The sequence below is a fragment of the Alexandromys fortis genome, unplaced genomic scaffold (assembly GCF_014885135.2).
Source record: "Alexandromys fortis isolate MF-2015 unplaced genomic scaffold, M_Fortis_MF-2015_v1.1 scaffold_91, whole genome shotgun sequence".
NCBI classification, from domain to species: Eukaryota; Metazoa; Chordata; class Mammalia; order Rodentia; family Cricetidae; genus Alexandromys; species Alexandromys fortis.
Window position 1 is genome coordinate 3,943,403 of NW_026067968.1, and position 21,706 is coordinate 3,965,108.

The 21,706-nt window shown below is 46.3% G+C and overlaps 1 protein-coding gene and 1 pseudogene across 2 annotated transcripts in view; one reads left to right on the plus strand and one right to left on the minus strand.

Moving 5' to 3' along the window:
• The window catches only part of Wdr25 (WD repeat domain 25), a 127,641-nt gene that overhangs the window by 96,909 nt on the left and 9,026 nt on the right, over positions 1-21,706 (plus strand). The gene's annotated exons all lie outside the window — the stretch shown is intronic.
• LOC126509056 (60S ribosomal protein L13-like) lies at positions 3,534-4,711 on the minus strand (annotated as a pseudogene).

Genomic DNA, 21,706 nt, shown 5'->3' on the forward strand with positions numbered 1-21,706 from the left:
GCTGAGCACATAGTAGGCTCTGGGAGAGAAAACATTACAAGAGAGACTAATAGTGCTAATCAAGACTGATGCAAAGATCCTGAGCAATTAACCAGCCCATTGGCATGCAAGCAGAGGCACAATCCACTGATCTCATTGTCGGCCCTTGCTGTGGGCGGCTTTCCCTAGGTGGCCTGAGCTGAGAAGAGCTGCTCTTACCCACCTGGTCCAATGGGTGGACGCATCTGGGAGCTGCCTGCCTTCCTGTCCTGTCTGGGTGGCCCTGCATTAGGGTGTTTGAGAACTCCTGGTGACCGCTCCTGAGGCTTTAGTGTGGGTGCCAGGCCAGTGCCCCGAGTGGGATTGTCAGGGTTTCATGTGCCGTCATCTCCCCGATGGCAGCTGTTGGAGACCCAGCTTCGCCCACGCTGTGCTCCATGCCATCAGTTTTGGTGACACTGTAGGCAGGTTGCTTATTTGCCCTAATGAGGTTTTGATTACTTTCCATCCGTCTCTTTCATCTGTTTCATATTAAAACGCCTTTCTATCTGGACTCTTTGTCCTCTCTGCAGTTCTAAGCTTTGCTGCAAACTTTTCAATGCACACGAGACTAGGAGACCCCCAGAGCTGGGGATGTGGGACAGGGAGACATGCGGCAGGACTCAGGGTGTGTGGTGCTTTTCCCAGGATCTGTTTCTGCCTCTCTCAGGTGGAGGTGGGTGAGGCTCCAGGCCACCCCTCAAACCTCTGTTATCAGACTGTGGGTGCTGCCATCTTCCCTATTTTATAGCTTTTTCTGTCCTAGTAGGCCTGGGAGGGAGAGCTGGCATTATCTCCAGTGTACCCTACCCCACTGCGAGGGTAAGCCCACTGCCCACAGTCTAGAAAGAGGAAGATGATCCCAATAGGGTCAGCTCTTAAGGCAGGGGCAGGCAGCCATGGAGGGTGGACTTGAAGCTAGGTGTTATTTTCTCTTTCTCCAGTGCAGGAAGAGGAAACCTGTTATTTGTGAATGGCACAGAAGCTTTCTGAGCTGATGCCAGATACCAGGTGTCCTCCCAGGGCATGATGTAACACAGCCCAAGTGGACCAACCATTCCATCAAGGGATTCAGTCTCCAGAGCAAAGCCCACTGCGGAAGATAGGCGTCTGTGTCTTAGGATGTCTGGTGCATTTGTCAGCTCCACTGGTTGCCTTCACCAATGGCTGTGGTCCCCAACCCTGGGCAGAGGAGGGCACTTGGTTCGTTCCTAAAGTGCAGAACCTCCGGGACTGGCCCTCTAACTTTTTCTCCTGAGTCTGTTTCCTTGGGTGAGTTGCTGGGAGCCCAGAGGCCAGTAGCCTGGGGCTATCATTAGCACCCACCCTCTAGGAAACTTGAGTATGAAGAGCTGAGACTGGAGGCCTGCTCTGCAGACATGGGATGGTTCTGTAATAAATGCAGTGTACATAGACTTCTGATTTATGTGTTCTCTACCAAAGACGTCGCCACTGAGGAAAGCTCTCACCCTGAGGTGCTTAAAATTATTTTAATTTGTATATCGATTCTTTTTCTTTACCCGACTTCCTTTCCATGGCTAGCAGTGTCCATAACTCACCAACTTTATGTCCAAGTTATTCTTATTTTGTCTGAATTTACTTTAAAGATCTGATAATCTTTTGGTGACAGCTTTTATTCAGATACCGCCCAGCTGACTTGTTTGTAGTGTCAGTACAGCAGTTTTTGGTATGTTTCCAGCACACGGAAGCCAACATCTCGGTCAGTTGTGAACACTTTCATCACTTGTAAAGGAGCCCTGTGCCTGTAGCAGCCTGGCCTCTGTCCCTAGGCCCTGCAAGCACAGGCTCTAGCTGTCAGTTATGAGTCTTGTTGAGCTTACTGGTGTCCTTATTGATTTCCTCCCTGCTAGACATTTTTCTTTTTCATTTTTACAGAGACAGGATCTCCCTCTGTAGCCCAGGCTGGACTTGAACTTATAGCAGTCCTCCTTCCCCTGCTTTCAGAGTGCTGGGGTTGTGACTGCGCTGCTCTTCATGGGTCTGTCCTTTTCTGAAGCAGAGATGGCAGCCCCAACTGTGATGTGGCTTCATTTGACTCACAGTGCAAGCCTGCCAGGTTTTCCTCATGCATGTTGACAGCTTGTTACTGGCTGCTTACACTGTAAGGCACGGAGAACTGGCCCCTCCAGGTTCCGAATAACTTAGCTTTCCCTGCTCATATGTTACCCTAGGGTTTCTGTCCTCTTTTGATATTGTGAGATAATCTTGCTTTTTGTATGCAGCATGGCCTCTGCTGCTTGCGTTCACTCTGTCGCTACTCTTGAATTCCTGCTACTCCCGTCTCTGTGTTGTCAGTTGTGGGATTACAGGCCCAGGCCACCAAACCTGCCCCCTTCTCTGGTTGTAGTTGAGTGTTTGTACAGTTGTGGTCTTTGCTGCTTGCTTAGCACACTGGTGTTACTTTTCTAACTTTCTGAGGGTAGCTATGGAATTTGCTACATTAAAGCTAATTCACATCTACTTCCCATTGATATTGTAGAATTCCAAAGGCATGGCGAGCAGTTTAGTGTTTTTAATTTTGTTTTTAAATATTTGTGTGTGTGAACATGTGGACACAGAGGAAGACATAAGGTGCTCCTCTGTCACTTTCCACTTTGTCCCAAGAGAGGGTTTTACATTGAACTGGGGTTAAGCCAGCAGCCCTCACCATCTTTCTGTCCCTCTACTCCCAGCCCAGTTCTGGGGTATAGGTATGCAACCACACTGGGAGGTTTTTTTCATGGGGGTTGGGGATTTGAACTCAGGTCTTCAAGCTTCCTCAGCAAGTGCTGTTAACCTATTCTTGAGCCATTTCAGAATACACTGAGTGCTTTTTAAGAGGCCTTCTTCAACTTTTCCATTTGCAACCCCTTTTGCTCAAGTTTTTATGCAATTCCAGGTATGTAGTTATATAAAATCCATTTATAATTCAAGCACTTACTGGTACTAAGTCATAGGAAATTTATTTTAACAGTTCTTTGATATGCACATGATTTATGTGCATACCATTATTAAAGATGAACACAAATTCGTATACTAATGAGACAGGTAGGTGCACTTGTGTGTTTTTACACAAAGCATTAAGTGTTGACAGATCATTTGATACTGAAGGACATGAGCATCTTCATCATTTTTCATAGTTGAAGAATATTCGGATTTTATAATTGTTAATGCTGAGAACTCTGCTTTGCATAAACATGAATTATGAAACTACAGAAGTATGTTTGGGATCACTTCAGAAATTATTAGAAATTCTGCCCTAAACCCAAGCCAAAACCCATTTAATGGTTTTGTGTGTGTGTGTGTGTGTGTGTGTGTGTGTGTGTTTATTTGCATGCTTATACATGTGTCTGCATGTGTGTGTGGAAGCCAGAGGACAGTTGCAGGTATCATTCCCCTTTTCTCTTTTCTTTCTTTCTTTCTTTCTTTCTTTCTTTCTTTCTTTCTTTCTTTCTTTCTTTCTTTCTTTCTTTTTTTGCTTTATGGAAAATTTATTGCAATATTCCAAAAGCACATCACTTTTTCTTCTCAACATCCTTCTCTGCAGCTTCCTTTGCCCTCTTTGCTCGGATACCAAAGAGCCGGGCATTGGCCCGGGCCATGCGAAGACTGGCAAAAGCCTTGAAGTTCTCTTCTTCTGTGATGACTCTGGCTTTCTCCTTTTTATAAACATTCCCGATGGGCATCACAGGTCCTGTTAGCTGAGTGGCCAATTTAAGTTCTTCAGCCGAACTATCCCCCTTTTTTGGAGCGGAAGGCTTCCTGGGGAAGAGGATGAGCTTGGAGCGGTACTCCTTCAGGCGCTGCACGTTGGCCTACAGGGACTCGGTGGACTTGTTTCGCCTCCTTGGGTCCACGGAGATGCCGATGGTGCGAGCCACTTTCTTATGGATACCAGCCACCCTGAGTTCCTCCAGGCTGAAGCCCCGGCCAGCTCCAACCTTGGTGTGGTAGCACACTGTGGGGGCACCTCATGATGGGCCTGATGGGTCTGGACGCTGGGCGCGGGGCAATGCGGCGCGCTTTCGCCTGCCAGGCCTTGCGCCTACGGATCTTGCGTGCCGGTCGGTTGAACCAAGTGTCCACTCGCCGCTGCCAGTCCTTGTGGAAGTGGGGCTTCAAGATCATGCCATTCCGGCTGGGCGCCATGGTTGCCTCCCGTGCAGGGGAACGGCCGAGCGGAAAGGCTCTTTTCTTTTCTCTCTGTCTTTCTCTGTCTCTCTCTCTCTCAGCAAGGTTTTTTTTTTTTTTTCTTTTTTTTCTCTCCCTGACCTAGAACTTGCCCAATAGGCTCGGCTGTCTGACCAACAAGCCCCAGGGGTCCGCCTGCCTGCAATGGGATTACAAACATACACCATCATACTTGACTCTTTAAAATGTAGGTCCTGGGAATGGAACTCAGGTTCTTATGTTTGCTGAGGCAAGCACTTTCCCAATAGGCTACCTAGTGTCTCACTTAATGATTTTTTTAAATTTTTTTTAATGGAACTCAAGTTAGCAATTCTGGCAGTGGTTAACTTTTAAGTCAGACATTCTAATACTATCCCACGTTGTGCAGCTTTAATATGCTTGATATGCCGAAGAGTGACCACAGTCAAAGTTTTTGTTTTCTGTTAATTTAACCACTGCATTTATATAAGTATAGAAACTTTTTTTTTTGGTTTTTAAAGACAGGCTGGCCTCGAACTCCTAGAGATCGGCCTGCCTCTGCCTCCCGAGTGCTGGGATTAAAGGCATGCGCCACCATCGCCCGGCTAGAAACATCTTATATACAGTAAAACCCTACGATTCATAATGTGATATCCTGGAATTGGAACCGAGGTGTTGCAGGCAGTGCTGTTTGGTGACTTTTGGTGTGATGGCACTCATGTGTTCGGGGCCAAGATGCAGGAAACTAGGGTACAAGGCGAGTGCTGCCAGAAATGGTTGGAGTTAAACACGTTAGAGTTTGAGTGACTTTTTAGTGGCTGTGCTCTTAGAAACTCTTTGGCCTGTTACTGTGACCCTCACATTGAGTCACACGGTCCCTGTCCTGTGTAAGAAGCTGCACCTTATAGTAATCCTGAGCCCTCTGCCCTCGTCATAACCACCATTCCTGCGTATATTGCTATGGTGGTTATTTTGAACAAATTCATTATTTGCTGTGTTAAGAAAAATGAGTTTTTACATAACTCCATTTTATGCATCTTGTTTTTCTTGTTCCTTCTTCTTCTTCTTCTTCTTCTTCTTCTTCTTCTTCTTCTTCTTCTTCTTCTTCTTCTTCTCCCTTCTTTCTTTCTTTCTTTCTTTCTTTCTTTCTTTCTTTCTTTCTTTCTTTCTTTCTTTCTTTCTTTCTTTTTCTTTTGAGACAGGATCTCACTATAAAGATAGCCCTGGCTGTCCTGAAATTCACTCTTTGAACCAGGCTATGCATCTTCACACCCAGACTTCTTTTTTTTTTTTAATTTTGTTTTTATTTAAGTGTATGTGTGTGTGAGTTTCTTTGTCAGTATGTGTGTGTGAGAGAGAGAGAAAGAGAGAGGTCAGAGAATAACTTTCACAAGATAGTAGGTCTCAGGGACTGAACTCAGATTTCCAGGTTTGGCAGCAAGTACTTTTTCCTTCTGAGCCATCTCGCTGGCCCCTCTTCCTGTTTTCAAATGTACCTCTAAGCTCCTCACCTTAATCATTTTTTTTCCCTAAAGAACATCTTTTAACATTTTTGTAAGATGGGCCTGTGGGAAACAAATTTATTCAAGTTTTTGAATATTTTCTTTTGTGAGAAGCCTTTATTTTCTCTCCATATTATTATGATTATTGCTGTTAGAGCTACTATTACTATTAATTATTGTTATCAGTATTGTTGTGTGTACATACACAGGCATGCATGTGTGCCACAATGTGCTTTGGACATCAAAACACAACTTCATCGATTCGTTTTTTTTCCTTTTACTGTGCATTCTGGGGATTGAACTCAGGTTGTCAGGCTTGAGCAGCAAGTCCTTCTACCCACTGAGCCCTCTCACTGGCCCCTTATCTACTTTTCAAAGCAGTATTTGCAAGGTAAAGACTTCTCAGCTGCTGGTCTCCCCCACCCGACTCCTCAGCTCCCTGGCTGCACTGCCTTGTTCTCTGTGTGACTCCAGAGGAGCCTGAGTGTGGTTCTTAGCTTTGCTTCTCTGCAAACATGGTTCTCTGCTACCCAGCTGCTGGCATGGTGTTTTCTTCGTCTCCAGTTTTCTGCAGTTTAAAATTCTACGTCTAGATATAGCTGTGTTATATTATATTTTTGTCTACTCCCCCTTTATCCACTTTGTGTTCCCTGGAGCTTCTGGACCTACCTCCCATGTGCTGCCTGTGATTAATCTGGGAAATTCTCACACATTACCATCCTAACTCTTTTGTTCGCTGCTCCATCATTCCTTACAGCTCTCTCTGTGTTCTCCTGTGTGTGTGTGGGTGCTCATGGAGGCCAGAAGTTGATGTTGGAGGTCTTCTTCAATTTCTGTCCATTGTGTTTGTGGAGGTGGGGTCTCTCACTGAACCCAGATTTCACTGATTTGACTATTCTAGCTGGCTAGCTTGCCCAGGAGATCACCTGCCTCTGCCTCCTGAGTGCTGGGATTACAGGTGAGAGGTCATGTCTGTCCAGCTTTTCATTCTGTGTGGATGCTGGGGATCCCGACTCCCAGAGCCACCCTTCCCTGGTATTACACCCCTACATATGTCCTACAGTTGTTCCGCAGTCTCTTCTGGGCTTTCCTTCCAGTCTTTCTTCTCTTTGCTTTTATAGATTCTGGAGGTTTCTATTGAAATGGCCTCAGCTATCTCCAGTGTACCAACAAGCCCGTCAGAAGAACCCTTTATTTCTGTTTTGGCGATCCTTTCCGGGAGTCTCCCCTCTGCCTGTAGTGCCCTGTTTTGCCCGCACCACACACTTGACTAGAGCCCATAGTATGGAGACCACAGCTATTTCTTGTTAGCAGTCAGTCCAGCATCTCTCAAGTCTCATATTGCTCTGGTCCTCCCGGTCCTGCCTTGCCTTTTGGCATGCACCTTGTCACACTTACCTCCCTGCCAGGAGGGTGTGCTAGGTGAGCACACCTGAGGTAGGGCTCCCCGTGTGGTACAAGTTATTTGTGCTGGGGAGGTGTTACTCTTTAGTCCTGGCCAGGCCAAGCCTCTAGTGAGCTGTGCCTCTCCTGAACCTCATGTGTTTCTCAGTGCCCATGCCCTACCCTTGAGATGGGACAGGCCAGAATGGGCTAGGGTGGGTTTTTTTCCCCCCTGCAAGTAGAAGCCAGCATGGCAAGAACTGTGTGTTCTCCTGCTACACAGAGGGTGTGAGCCAGCTGGGGTTGACGGTGTCCTTTCTGCACATCAGTTAGGCTGTGAAAAGCTACCATATCTTGAACTCTGCTAAACAGTCCTCCCGAGGAGTCCTTAACAGAATGCTCAGGACATTTCAATGTACACTTATCCCAAATGCTTGAGACCAGAAGTGGTTTGGGATTTCTGATTCTTTTAGATTTTAGAATATTTGTATATGCATGAGGATATAACTTGGGGTCAGTACTGAAGACTCAACATAAGATTCATTTATGTTTTATTTACATCTTGTATCCATGGCTTGAAGTTCATTTGATATACTATTTTTAGTGTGCTTGCAGTGCCTCATGTGTGGCCAGGCTTGGAATCTCAGCTGTGGCATCTCATTGAAACGCAAAGGCTTCAGACTTTGAAGTGCTTTTCAGAGTTTAGGGTTGGAGACCCTGGGAGATTTAAGCAGGGGTGGGGCTCCTGGTCTTCACTGTGACCCGACAGAGCTCCTGGAGGTAACGGAACATTGTGATGCCCTCTGCACTCCACCTTCCTGGGAGCAGTGTGTGTCACGTGGCCTCTTGGAGGCCACAGAGAAGGCTAACCAGAGCATGCATTTCTTCATGAGTGAGCTCAGGCACTTTCCGGGTCTCATCTCAAGGAAACTGTGACAAGCGTTTGCAGGAACTCATTGCTCGTGCCCTCAGTGTTCACGGTTTCTAGTTTGTCGATGTCCCCTCGTCATTTCTCACTTTGACGTTCGTGTTATCCCCTTCCCACTCTGTGGTTAGACGTTTGTCAGTCTTGTTGATCACCTCAATGAAGTATTGTTTTTTGCATTGCTTTTCTGTTTCCAGCCTCATTGGTTTCTGCTCTAATTTCCATTTTTTCATCTTCTTGCTTTGTTTTCACATCAAACAAGTTAGGCTATTAGTTTTTTTTTTTTTAACGATAACAGCTACATGCTTCCCATGTTCTTTTTCTGCCAGCTACCAATAAAAAATAAAATTTGTTTTAATTCAATTTAAAAGTTTTCTAATTTTATTGTGACTTCTTCTTTGACATATGGGTTTAGAATTATATTATTTAATTTTCAAACATGAAGAGATTCTCCAGATATCCTTCTGTTGTTAATGCTGAACCTAATTCTGCTGCGGTTGGAAACAGGTTGTATGATTCTCTGTTTGTCAGGGCTGTTCTCCTCACCCAGAGTAGGGAGAACCTACTGACTGACTTGCTGGCACATGCTCGGATGCCACGTCGGCCTTCGTGGGGAAGATGATCCAACAGTGCACTAGGGTCAGACTGGCGGCTGGGGGCCTCTGGTCTACACTTCTATACTTGCTATTTCCGTTACTGGGAGAAGTGCGTGGATGTGAGCCTGGAGGTCTCCAGCTGTAGCTATGGATTCGTCTCTTCTTCGGTTCTGTCTCCCTTTGCTTCACAGTCTCAGAAGCTGCCAGTACGGCTCCACTGAGGTCCTGCTGTTAGGGTCAAAGCTTCTAGAGAAAGAAAAAGGAAAGAAAGAAGCAAGAGAACGGGACAGAGGAAAGAAGAGGAGGGGTGGAGGAAGGAAGTGAGGAAGAAGGAAGAAAAGAAAGGAGGACAAAAAGAAAGAAAAGAAAAGAAAAGAAAAGAAGGAGAAGGGAGGGCGGAGGGAAAGAAAGAGGAGGAAGGCCTCTGTGTGTGTCCCCCACTTCCACTTGCTTTCTTTCCTCGGCTCGTGCCTGTGTCTTTTCTCTAGAACTCTGGCTGGGGTCAGTGGCTTGGGCTGCCGTTGACTTGTTCCCATCAGTTCTGGGTCTGTTCTTACTCATTTCTTCCATTTGGCCTCTTGGTTAGATGCCAGCTGTCTTGTGTGTCCCCATGGATGTCCCTTTAGACACTTTCCACAGCACCTCACCCCCACCAAATCACTGACTGTTCCTTCCACAACCTAGGGGATAGCTGACCTGAGTCTCGCTGCCCGTCCCTGGACAGGATCACTGGGAACCTTGCTTATGTGCTGGCTTGGGGACTGGACTTCGGTGACCGATGGCTCTCACCTCCGTGAATCTGGAACTCTGAGATTGTGACTTGAGGAGGCTTCCGCAGTTGGGAACTCTGTTCCGTGCCAGTTGATGCTTGTGTGACTTCACATGTGGGTGTTGCTGTATCTGTCGGTAGACATGCTGTCTCACTCAGCCTCTTCTCACCCACAGACGGCTGATGGCCACTTCCCAGCGGGTCCTGCGGGAGACTGAGCATATGCTGGCCATGCTAAGAGGAAGGTCTAGACTGTAGTCATGTAGAGCCTATACTCTGTACACATTCAGAGAAAATGAGGGCTGGGCCTCGGCTCATACCTCCATCAAGCACACTGCTTGACTCTTAACCAGAATACTGGAGTTTTTAAAAATAAGGTATTATCTGCTTTACCCCATCCACCTGCTCACTGAGCATGCTCTGAGCTCCTGTTGTATGCATGAGCTCTCTCTGGTTTACAAGGCCCAGAGAGGCTGTAGGAAATGCCTTTGGGTATTGCAGCACCTCTGTGCAGGTGCTGGCCCAGACCTTCTGCGGCAGCTTCAGGGTTGTAGTCTCCTAGCCCACCCAAGTCCTCATGCTCCCTCCTTCAGTTGTCCACTGCACACAGATATCTGGCCAGAGGATGGCAGGGCACCAGTATCCAAGCAAGGCCCATATGCTGGCGAGCTCCACTGAAGGGTGTTATATGGACTACACACACACACACACACATCATATAGTATACAAATCATTGATTTCATTATGACATTTTATACATGTATATAATGAACTTGGATCATATTCAACCCATTATGCTCTCTTGTCCCCCCTTCTCCTCCAGAAGATGCCTTATTGGCCATGGTGGCTCTGTCTCTTTTGCTGCTGCCTCTTACTTGGTATGAAAGGAACCACGAACTATACAGAGGATGTGGTGCGATCCCCTGTCACTTAGAGTGATTTAGAATGAGAGGAACTAGAGACCCATGCGTGGCCTAGGACCAGGAAAGATGTAGGTGGGCTGGGGAGTTATGACCGCTAGGTCACATAATGACCCAAGTGGCATGAAGAGGAAGATGCCTCCAGTGCTCAGCGTAGCCAGCTGGCACCCTCCACCAGTGGCTGGCACCCTCCACTGCAGCTCTTTGGGCACATGCATTTGCATTTTAATGTGATTTTCCCAGCTTAATATCACATCATTAGCATTTCCCATATTGTTAAAGGACTTTTGGACGCTATAATTTTTAACAATTATCCAGTATGCCATGATGCATTTAACCAGTCCTTTGTTGTGGGTTTTTATAATATTTCTGTGTTTTCTTTATTACCACACTGAAGCGAGTGTCTAACTTTCTAGGTGGGGTGCTGCTAAGACGTGCGCATGCTTGTTAAGTCTGGGTAACCCACCTCCTTCCGGAGGACAGCTGCCTGCCTAAGCTTCACGCTATTCATCACTTTGCTTGTTTGGGTCACGGTGAGGCTTTTGTAGGCCCAGTTCTGTCTGGAGAGGAGCTGGTGCAGAGAGAAGGGATAGGTAGGGTGACCAAGGAGGGATCTGGGGCCAGGGTCCTAGGAGGAAGCAGGAAGAAACTAAGGTAGATAGATAGGCCAGGGGAGGCTGCCTTCCTTTCCCTTGGGTGTCCTGGGTCAGGAGCAGATGCAGGGTATGAAGTTCCTGATGTCCCTGCTCCTGCTCTTTGCTCGTTAGTCCCATAGATCCTTGGAATTCAGACAGCATGTCAGACAGAAGTCAGATAGTATATATTGAAAAATAAACATTGGATGAAGAGACAGAGGGGGCCCTAAGGTGACAGGGACTTGCTCCCTATGTGGTCAGTATTGGGAAGTGGGTCTTGCAGCCTGTCTAGCCCACAGAGAAGCCCAGGCCATTGCTGCTGTCCTCTGCGTGGATCATGCAAACAGCCACCCTGATGTACACGGTGTGTACTCAAGCATGTGCACACAGGAGGGCTTCATTCTTCCTGCTGTCCCTTTGCAGTTTGTGTTGCCCAGGGTCTGCTTGTCCCTAGAGGAGGCCCTGTCCCAGTTCACTGGCCTGTTTGTTACTTAGGCCAGCTCAGCTCAAGCTCTCCTTCTCAGGTGCCCTAGCACTGGAGGGTACAGAAGTGTAGGGGGGTTGTTATTGGAGAACAGAAACACCCCAGCATCCCAAGCAAGGGCACCCTGGCCTTATCCGAGAGTGACCCTTCCTCTTGGAGCCCTAAGGGGTTCCAGGAATGGCAGGCCTGGGTTGGTGATGGCTGGAGCAGGTGAGTACGTGCTGTCCATCCTCCTATACAGCCTGGAAAGTCTCTGTGCCTCCCATTGTGTTGCTTCCCAGGGCTGGGAATGCCTGAGGGGCTGATGGACATCTGCAGCATCCAGCATGGGTCCTCCAGTGCTGGGGGACCGGGGAGCTGCACCCTTGGAAGCCACTCCTAATTCATGGCTCCACTGTGAGCGAAAGCAGCGTTTCTCCTGTGAGGACTGGCAACACGGACGCAGGTGCTATTGGCTCTTTCTACTCTCCTCCCTTTCCCTCATGTTCTGCATCCACAATTTGAAATTTCACAGTGGTGGTTGTTCTCTTTTATTCTGGGAGGCTGCTGTGGTCTCAGTCCCACCCAGGTAGCACTAACTGAGCAGCTATTATTGTGGAGTATAGCACGGCAGGGTCAGGCACGCATGTCAGGCTGCAGATTTGTCATGACTGTAGTAAGGTCTCCAGCTGGCTGTATGATCCCGGGCAGGATACAGTCCCCATGGGCAATCTAGGAAGTCACGGTTAGCACCCTCACTGTGCAGATGAGGATTCTGATTCAGAGAGAGGGTGTATCCTGCCCAGGATCACACAGGTTACGGCAGACCCAGCCCTCTGTGGGCTCATGGTAGTCGAGCTGTCCTCAGTTTACTAACAGTGGGGTGGATCTGTTCCAGCACCTGGGTGCACCCTGACCAAAATGCTAAGTATCTGTGCCGTGGGCACAAGATGATCACCCAGGGCAATGGTGTGGCCAGTGCAGGGGATCACAGGCTCCAGCAAACGTTCTTCTGCATCTTTGATTAATTTTTGAAAGGCGAAAGTAAATTAATCATTGCCAAGTAAGTGTGGGCACTCAGACTGTGTGGAGAAGCCGAGGTGGAGTCTTCTGTGTCAGTGGGTGTAGCCCAGGGTGGCCAGGAGATAACTGTGACTCCACATGGAAGTTTGGCCACTGACACCCTCACACTAGGAAAGGTGGATGGCCCACAGGGGTGGCATTGGCCGAAGCAGGGCCAGACTTCTCTTTGCATCTGCTCCACGCTCCTTGGGATGCCCTGTGCAGCTCACCCCAGGGAGACCATGTGTTCAGGCCTTTGTTCTCCCTCTCACATTGAGCGAACAGTACTGGAAGCCAGTGTCATCATGTCCCCTGGGTTAGTGGACTGAAATTCTTTATCAACTGACTTTCTCAGTCCCTCACTCTCAGGAAGAAGCTTAGCCCCATGGTGTGGTCCCTGGGAATCAGAAGACTCAGCTGAGACCTGCACACTGCCGTAGTGAGCTCCTGCCTCAGAGCTGTGGGGACTCATGCGGCTGCACCTCTTCTGCCAGAGCCCTGTCAGTTTAGAGTCCTCATTATGGGAGTCTGCAGCCAAACAAGGAAAGGCCAAGAAGCCACGAAATGGAAGAGGATGGGGGTTCATCTCCACCAGGCCCTGATGTCACCATAGAAGAGGAAACTGGTTCATTGTTTGGTCTGTGGTGGCCATACAGCGGAGTTGACAGATCTCAAAGGAATGAGCTAGTGAGTTCATATAGGCACATTTAGGGGTTTTAAAGTGTGCATAGGAGTTTTCCAGGTAACTCGTCACATTGGGGTATTTTAGGCCTGGCAGTAGCATATGTAAGAGAATGCATCCTTTAGTTAGAGGCCGCATTGCTCCCATGTGTGCATGAGTACGTGCATGCGTGTGTGCATACATGCTCACTCAGAGAAAGGTTAAGAAAGAAAGTCAGGTGGTGTTGTGAGCTGGTCAGGGCAGGGTCTCCACCCCAGCTTTTTGTGGATTGTGTCCCAGAGTCAAACACTCCAAAAGGAGTCTTGGGCTATGGAGACCTCCTCAGATATCCTAGACTACGCTCAACTTGTCCCCGGGGAGCCAGGCAGCTCATCAGTCACACCTAGGTGTGAAGGGGAAGGTGCCCTCCCAGCATATGGCTATTAAAGTACGCCATCTTTAAGCCTCATTAGGGAGTGTTAAATGCTAATGAATTTAGAGAGGGGTGTCTTGGGGCCCCTGTTTCCTTGGAAACATTTGAGAGCAGGTGCTTTATAATGAGCTGTACCTATTTTAAAAGTGAGCGGCAAGGGCTCTTTGATAGGCCGGCTCTCAGATGCTGATGGGCAAGTGTGCACAGAGCGGTGAGGCCAGTGGAGATGCGGTGCGCTCTCTGGAATAGCATCTCTCTGGTGGTTTCTATAGAAACGGCCGGCACCTAGGTAAGAGAACAGCCACGCTCCAGGTTTGCTTACGCAACCCTGGGCACACCCAACCTCCGAAGACTTTTCCTGTGGGACAGATGCGTGTTGCCACAGCTGTAACATGCAATAGTCACTGTGTCTTTTCTCCACCTACTGCCGGATTTCGGCTGTCCCCACCCTGCCTATTATTCAGGCCCAGATGATGAGAGGTGGAATGAACGTTTGTGGAGCTAACTCCTCCCCGCGGAGCACTTTAAAGAAACTTTTCATTACTGAAAAATTTAAATATCCACCAAAGTAGAGGAGTTACTTAATGGCCCTGCACAGACGCCACTCCTCTCAGCGGTTATGAGCTGGTGACCAGCCTTGTCCTCTCCTAACCCCACCCTTTCCCCAGTGGCCTCCACTCCACTCCCCTTCCTCCTAATTAGTTAGAAGCAAGTCCCAGACATTCATTTCATTTGTTAATACTTTTTTTTAAAAGATAAGGACTTCAAAATTATTATAATACCATTATCCCTTCTAAGACTTCAGCAGTAATTCCTTAATACCGTCAAATATCCAGTCTGTGTTCAGATTTCCCTATAGCCTCATAATTTGCCTTAAATAGTTGCCCTGTTCAGATCAGGGCCTAAACATTTGGTTGATAAGTCTCTGCAGTCTTATTTACTCTGCAGGTTTTCCTGGAACGTATTTATTGGGTAATAAACTGGTTGCTTGTCCTTTAGTTTCCTGATGTTGTCCCTGTGGTGTCATTCACATATGCCTGTGGTCTCCGCGTGTCTCATGAGCCACTGTGTCCTGCAGCTTCCGACCCTGGCCTGTGCACACAGGTCACGTCGGGGAGCTGTGTTCTGCACCACATATGATGTGGATGTCGTCCATCCACATGTGATGCAAGGGTCTCCCCAGCCAGGGCTTTCTTCCAGGTTTCACCTACCCGTGCTCAGCCCCCAGACTATGCTACGGAAATCTCCAGAATCCACAGCCTCTGCGTTTGAAGGTGTCGACCACTCGTGCCGTCCCACACTGCATTTGCCACCTGCCTGCCAGTCCCCCTGCTGCCGCCTCAGTTTTCAGACTCATTTGTGACGTCCCCGTGGTTGTGCTCACCTAACCATTGTTTACTTAATAACGACCCTGAACCCAGTCAGTTATGTCAGCTGCTGCATGTGTGGAAGGGAAGATATGAGGAAAGAAGAGTCATGTGGAGCCCCGCCAAGAGCTACAATCTCTGTTTTATTTCTTGTCTAGTTTTCGTGTGAGAAAAGTAAACTGAGGCTCCTCTCCTATTTTCTAACTATTCATGTGGCATTGGCTCTACTTCTTCCTTCATCCTTGACAGAGTACACCAGCAAGGCCGTCTGGAGCTGAGTTTTCTAGTAGGAAGGTGATGATGATGATGTTGATGATAATATAATTCCATAAATAATGAAATACAGTAGTTATAATAATATAATACCACATATAACAACATATAATAACATAACACCATACATAACAATATATAATAGTATAATAGCACACATAATGATATATAATAATACCACACATAATACTAATATTATGTATAATAATGTAACACATAATATATATAACAATGTAATGTCATACATAATAATGTGGAATTGGTGTACTAAAGGGCTCTTTGGGTATTCTGCTTCTCCCTTGATTATCTTTGGGTTCTTTGCCTCACAAGGAAGTTCGGATGCCATTTAAAATCATCTGCGGCCTCACATGTGCCCTCACCCTTCAGTGCTGAAGCAGCTCCTGCTCCTGCAAGTGCCACTTCTGTCATAAGACCCTCCTTTGGCATTTCTCATACTCGAGTTGGATGCCGGCGAGTTCTCTCAGTCATGATAAACGTCCTTAGTTGCTATGGCTCTTCTCATGTCCTCAGCCCCCTCTTTATGCTGTAGTCGAGGCTTGGCTGACATATTATAAACTGCATGTGCTTGAAGTATGAAGGACGCTTCATGAGCTCTGACATATATAGACATACATATATGCCTTTTATTTTAGATGTTTCGAGTCAGGGTTTCTCTGTGTAACAGTCCTGACTGTCCTGGAACTCACTCTGTAGACCAGGCTCGCCTCAAACTCACAGAGATTCACCTGCCTCTGTCTCCTGAGTGCTGGGATTAAAGCTGTGCACCACCATTGCCTGGCTACATACATATTTTTATGTGTATGAAAAAGGGCCTTGCCCTCTAGCCCTGGCTGGCCTGGAACTCTCCCTGTAGTCTAGCCTGGCTTTGAACTTACAGTAGTTCTCCTGCCTCTGCCAATGCTGGGACTAGAGGCGTGCAACCACCATACTCAGCTACTTATATTATAGATGTATAGAATATGTATATATTTAATATGTATCTCTACAAAACCATACCATATCAAAGTAATTAATATTTCCATCACTTTCAGAAAGTTTTACAGTCCTGTGTTCACTTCTAGAAGTTCTATAGTTTGGGGCTTTATATTACAGTTGAATCTATTTAGAATTAATATTGCATATGGCCAAGATTGGATGGAGTTTTGTGTGTCCAACTATGAGTGTTCCGTATTCCTGTATGTTGTGCCTTTCTACCCTGTGTGGTGTTAGCAGTTGAGCCTGTGTGGGTCTGTCTTCCTGCTCTGAGCTCCTCATCTCTCTAAGTCTTGAATTGGTTTTGTACCCTTATAAGGAATCTTGGATCTGTCTGGCACACGCTTTGTTCTTTCTCAGTTGTTTTAACTGCTCCGAGTTTATCGCATCTACATTTTGATTTTACAATCACTTTGCCAAATTCTAACAAGATGAGACAAGTCGACTTGAGCTTTGGTATCGTGTCTGCAGGTGGGAGAGAACTGAGCTCCAAATGAGGGAGAGGTTTCTGATTCAGCAGCACAGTCTTGGAGACCTGTCAGGAACATCTGTGCTTCTCCTAGTTCCTGGTCAGGCTTATCCCTGAGTATTTATGCATTTGATGCCAAAGTTGTAATTCAGACTCATGAACTAGCTTTGTAACTAGTTTTTAAAATTTCAATCTATGATTATTTATTGTTAGAGAAACAATAAGCATTTGAATAGTCACCTTGAATCCTGCAGTTCTGTTATACTCCTTAGTTCTGGTGTGTTCTTTGTAGACGCTAGCAGGTTTTTAAAAATAGGTAATCATGTCACTTGTAAGAAAAGTCAACTTTAGTTGTTCTTTTCCATCTGAGATGTCATTCATATCTATTAATTGCCAATTTCTACCTGTTTATTATTTCTTGCTGTGGGTGCTACCTCAGACATGCATAGCAGCATTGTTTGATGTGGTAAGAGTGGACAGCCTTGCATGGCTCCTGGTGCTAGAGGAGGGTTCTCCCACTTACAGGTCATATTGACTGTGGCATCTGGTCAAGGAGCAGTTCAGTTTTAGGACTTCTTTTTTTTCTGATTGTCTAAGATTTTTCAGTTAGGAGTTGTTGGATTTTATCAGATGCTTTTTTGCTTTGATGCAAGTTTCCATGAGGTTTTGTTGTTTTCCTTCTGTCAAGGTGAGTTTTGTGAGTTGATTTTTTTTAAGTATTTATTTATTTATTATGTATACAATATTCTGTCTGTGTGTAGGCCTGCAGGCCAGCAGAGGGCACCAGACCTCATTACAGATGGTTGTGAGCCACCATGTGGTTGCTGGGAATTGAACTCAGGACCTTTGAAGAGCAGGCAATGCTCTTAACCTCTGAGCCATCTCTCCAGCCCCTGTGAGTTGATTTTTGAACATTAGAACACGCTTGTGTTCATGGTATGAGCCTCACATCATCAAGTCTTCCCTATATGATTTGTGCATCCACTGTGAGGGTGTGGACCTCAGGATCCCTGTATCCATCGTGGGGGTGTGGATCTCAGGGTTCCTGCATCCACCGGAGGGTATGGATCTCAGGATTCCTGTATCTATCGTGAGGGCGTGGACCTCAGGATTCCTGTATCCATCGTGAGGGTGTGGATCTCAGGGTTCCTACATCCATCGTGAGGGTGTGGATCTCAGGGTTCCTGCATCCACTGTGAGGATGTGGATCTCAGGGTTTCTTCATCCATCATGCGTGTGTGGATCTCAGTATTTCTATAGCCATCATGCGTGTATAGGTCTCAGGTTCCAGGAAGTTGTGTGTGGGTTTGATGTCATGGCGAGCTCTGGAGATTCTCATCAGTTTTCTGAAGAACTTGTTAAAATTTATTTATTATTTTATCCATAAATATTTTCTAGAATTAACCAGTGAAGCAAGCAGTTTTGCACAAAAATTTCTCAAAGGTTTGAAACTTTAAGTAAAATATATTTAATAAACCTGTGCTTGATCCAGTTCTATATTTCCCTTTGAGTTACTCTTGGTGTCTTTTCTCTTTCAAGATAGCTACCCATTTCATCAAAGTTACAATTTGGATATAATGTTTGTCTTGATTGTATTTTATATTTGAATAATCCCCAGTGGTGTCTCCCGATCGCACATATCCCTGGTGTTGGTAAGTCATTCCCACCCCATCATTCCAGTTAAAGATTTACAAATATTGTCTTTCAAAGCAGCACCTTTTGATTTCACTTGGTTTTTTTTTTAATATTTGTTTTGCCTTTTGAAGAAATAGGAATTTCTTTCCTATCCTGTTTACCCCTTTCTTCCGCCTACTGTGGAATTTCATTTTCTCTTCTGTTTCTAGTTCCTTTCAGTGGGAGTTGAGGTCATTGCTTGAGACTTTTATTCTTTTACTCCATCAGCACTGTCAATTTCCCTGTAGGCATCACATCGCGGCTGAACAATGTTGATGCATTGTGTTTTTATTGTCATTCAGTTTGAAACACTTTCTCATTTCCTTTTTGATTTATTCTTGACCTGTGGATTATTTAAAAGTTCATATTTAGATTCCAAACACATGAGAGTTTTCCAAATGCCTTTGTTATTCATTTCTAACTTAACTCCACGGTGGGTACAGGATGTACATTGTATATTTGAGTCCTTTTAACTGGAGGCTTATCTGATGTTCTGGCACGGTCTGTTTCATTCTGCCTGTATGCTGTATGTTCTGCTGTGATTGGGCAGGGTGGATATCAAGTATCAGTTATATCAGCTTGGTTGGCAGTATTGTGCAGGTCTTCTAAATCATTTTTGTTTCTCTGTCTTTTGTATGGGAACAGCTGTGCTGTGATTGGAATGTTTTATAGTTTTCCAACATTCATGTGCTAGAACATGAACCCTTAAGTGATTGCAATGCTCGCTTTTCTTGTTGCTGTGACTTGAGAAGACACTGTTTAAGGGGAGGGAGGCTTTGGTCTGCCCTGGAGTTCAGGTTGGGTAATCCCTCATAGCAGGGAACACATGGTGGCCCATGGGATGCATCTGTGGTCAGAAAGCAGAGAGCAGACAGGAAGTAGAGCAGGCTGTGTTCTCCCAAGGCTCATCTCCCAGTGACTCACTCCTACAGCAGGGCTTCACTTCGTGAAGGTCCACAGCCTTCCCAAATAGCTCCACGAGCTGAGGACCAAGTGTCCACACGCAGCCCGTGGGGGACTTCTCACATTCAGACAAGGGCGATGTGTATAGAGATTGGTCCAGCGTTAGTGGGATGGCTCAGCGGGAAAGGTGCTTGCCGAACAAGTCTACCAACCTGAGTTTGGTCCCTGGGACCTACGTGAAGGTGGAAGGAGAAAGCTAACCCCACAAAGTTGTCCTATGACCTCCATATGCGGGTGGTGGCACATGTGCCGACACGCGTAATATAAGTCATATTAATAAATTTAAAAGCAGCGTAAAACTTTTAAACAAGCCATGCGTGCTCTGGGAGGCTGCATGTTAGGAGACGAGTGCTATGGGGGTCGTGAAGCTCTGTTCTCTCAAGTGAATTGACATCCTCATCAAAGGGCTGGAGGGGATATCAGGTCCCCTCTGCCTGACGATATACAGCAGGAAGGCACACTGAAGCCTTGGTCTTGAGCGTTCCCAAGTGTAGAACTGTGAGAGATGACATTCTCTTCCCACGGTGATCCCACTGAACCCCAGCCAGCTGGCTGGTGCTCATGACTAAGATTCAGATCTGAACCTTCTCGGTTCTCTCGGTTTCAAGTTCACTACTTCTATTTGAAGTTCTGTACCAGTTGCCTAAGGGCCAGGATTCTTATTTTCTGCTATGAACAAAAGCTCCCCAAAAAAGAAGCTCCAAGTGAGGCTTACCAGAGCTTCCTTCAGTGATGGTGGGTGGAGAGGTTGAGATGTTGTGGGTCCACAGACTAATTACAATTTAGCTTGGGTGATCTTTATTCTCCCACATAACCGTTCCCTGCCTACTTCTGTGTCAGACCTAATGTCCTGTGACTAACAGAAACCTTTTGGAATGTATTAAGGTAACAAAAATTCTAGTTTCTGTCGACTGAAAGCGTGCAAGTCATCAGGCAGCCCAATGCCTCTAGCTAGGATTCTCTGCTTCGTTCTGTTTCAACAAAAACTTTGTGAAACTGCTTCCCATTGGGAACATGGAATTCAGGGTCCCCTAAATCTGTGTTGTGGATTTAAAGTGTTTTACATTTATCTTTATTTGCCATGTGTGTACAAATGTGTACCACAGTGGAGGTCAAAGGACAGCTTTTGGAAGTCAGTTTTCTCCTCCCACTACAAAGGTCTCAGCATTTGAGTTCAATTCATCCAGCTTGGTAGCAGGCACCGTTACCTAGTGAACTGTGTTACCAGCCTTGGGTCGTAGAGTTCTTAATGGCTGGCCTCCTCAGTTATGTTGTTTCTTTTCTGTAAGACTCCCACCATTTAGAGACTTTCAGCTTCCTCACTCTATGACACATTGTTACTGGTTTTTTGGGGGGGGCAGAGATAGCTATTTTTTAAAATTTGCCAATGAAACATGTACATTTTACTAGTATGCCACGTTCTCTCAGGTTTGTCTAGTGGAACCAGGAGAGTTGTCCATGCAGCTCCCTTCGCCTTGTTGACTTGTGGTCCTTGTTAGTTTTGTGTCTCCATGATCAAAGCCCATGATGAGAAACAGTTCTAGGGTGAGCGGGTTGATTTTGGCTCAGCTTCTGAATTTCAGGGCCCAACTTGAACCTCAAAGGCCCGCCCCGGTGACCTACTCCAAGGTCCCGTGGGCTCCACTGGCAGAGAGATAAGAACTTAAGACATGAGCCTACGGGGACACCGAGGTGAGCGTTAGCAGGAAACTACCTGAAGCATTGTGCACTGTGAGCTTTTCACCCGCAGGTCCGTGGGCACGTGCATAGTTGTGTCTTGTAGGAAGCCTTTAGCGTACTCGGCCTGTTCGCATCTTGTAGTTTATGTCATGGGTCTCTGTCGTTGCCACACATGAAGAGTGACCTGGTCATGGTTTGTCTTACCTGCAGGAAGATCCCCAGGTATAACTGGCCTCCTCCCTGCCTGGCCTCCCTGGCTGTCTTTGCTCTGTGCACTAAATTGGTCTATAGGTGTGTATTTGCTGGATAAGCTGATGCTGCCATCTCTGCTAATGTCGTTTTTATTCACAGTGGCTTTTCCCCATATTAACGCAGCCACTCTGGCTTTCATTCGATTAGCTGTAATATGGTGTGGTTTTCCACCATTCGCTTACAGTCTATCTGTTTCATTTTGTGTAAAGTGCCTTTCTGGTGATGATCCCACTGAGTCTTTTTTAATTTTTATTTATTTATTTTTGAAACAGGGCCTGGCCTTAGGCTCCTAGATCCAAACAACCCTCCTTCCTCGGCCTCCTAAGCAGGTTGGCCTGCAGGTGGGTGGCGCTACATCTTGCTTTGCTGGGTCTTCAAAAACAATTAAATCCAGTTTGATGGTTTTTAGTGGATGATTTAAATAGTTTACATGCAAAGTGATTTTTGATGTGGTTTAATTGGCTCTACCATTTACTGTTTTCCATTTGTCTTGTTTATCTCTATTCCGCCTCTCCTGTC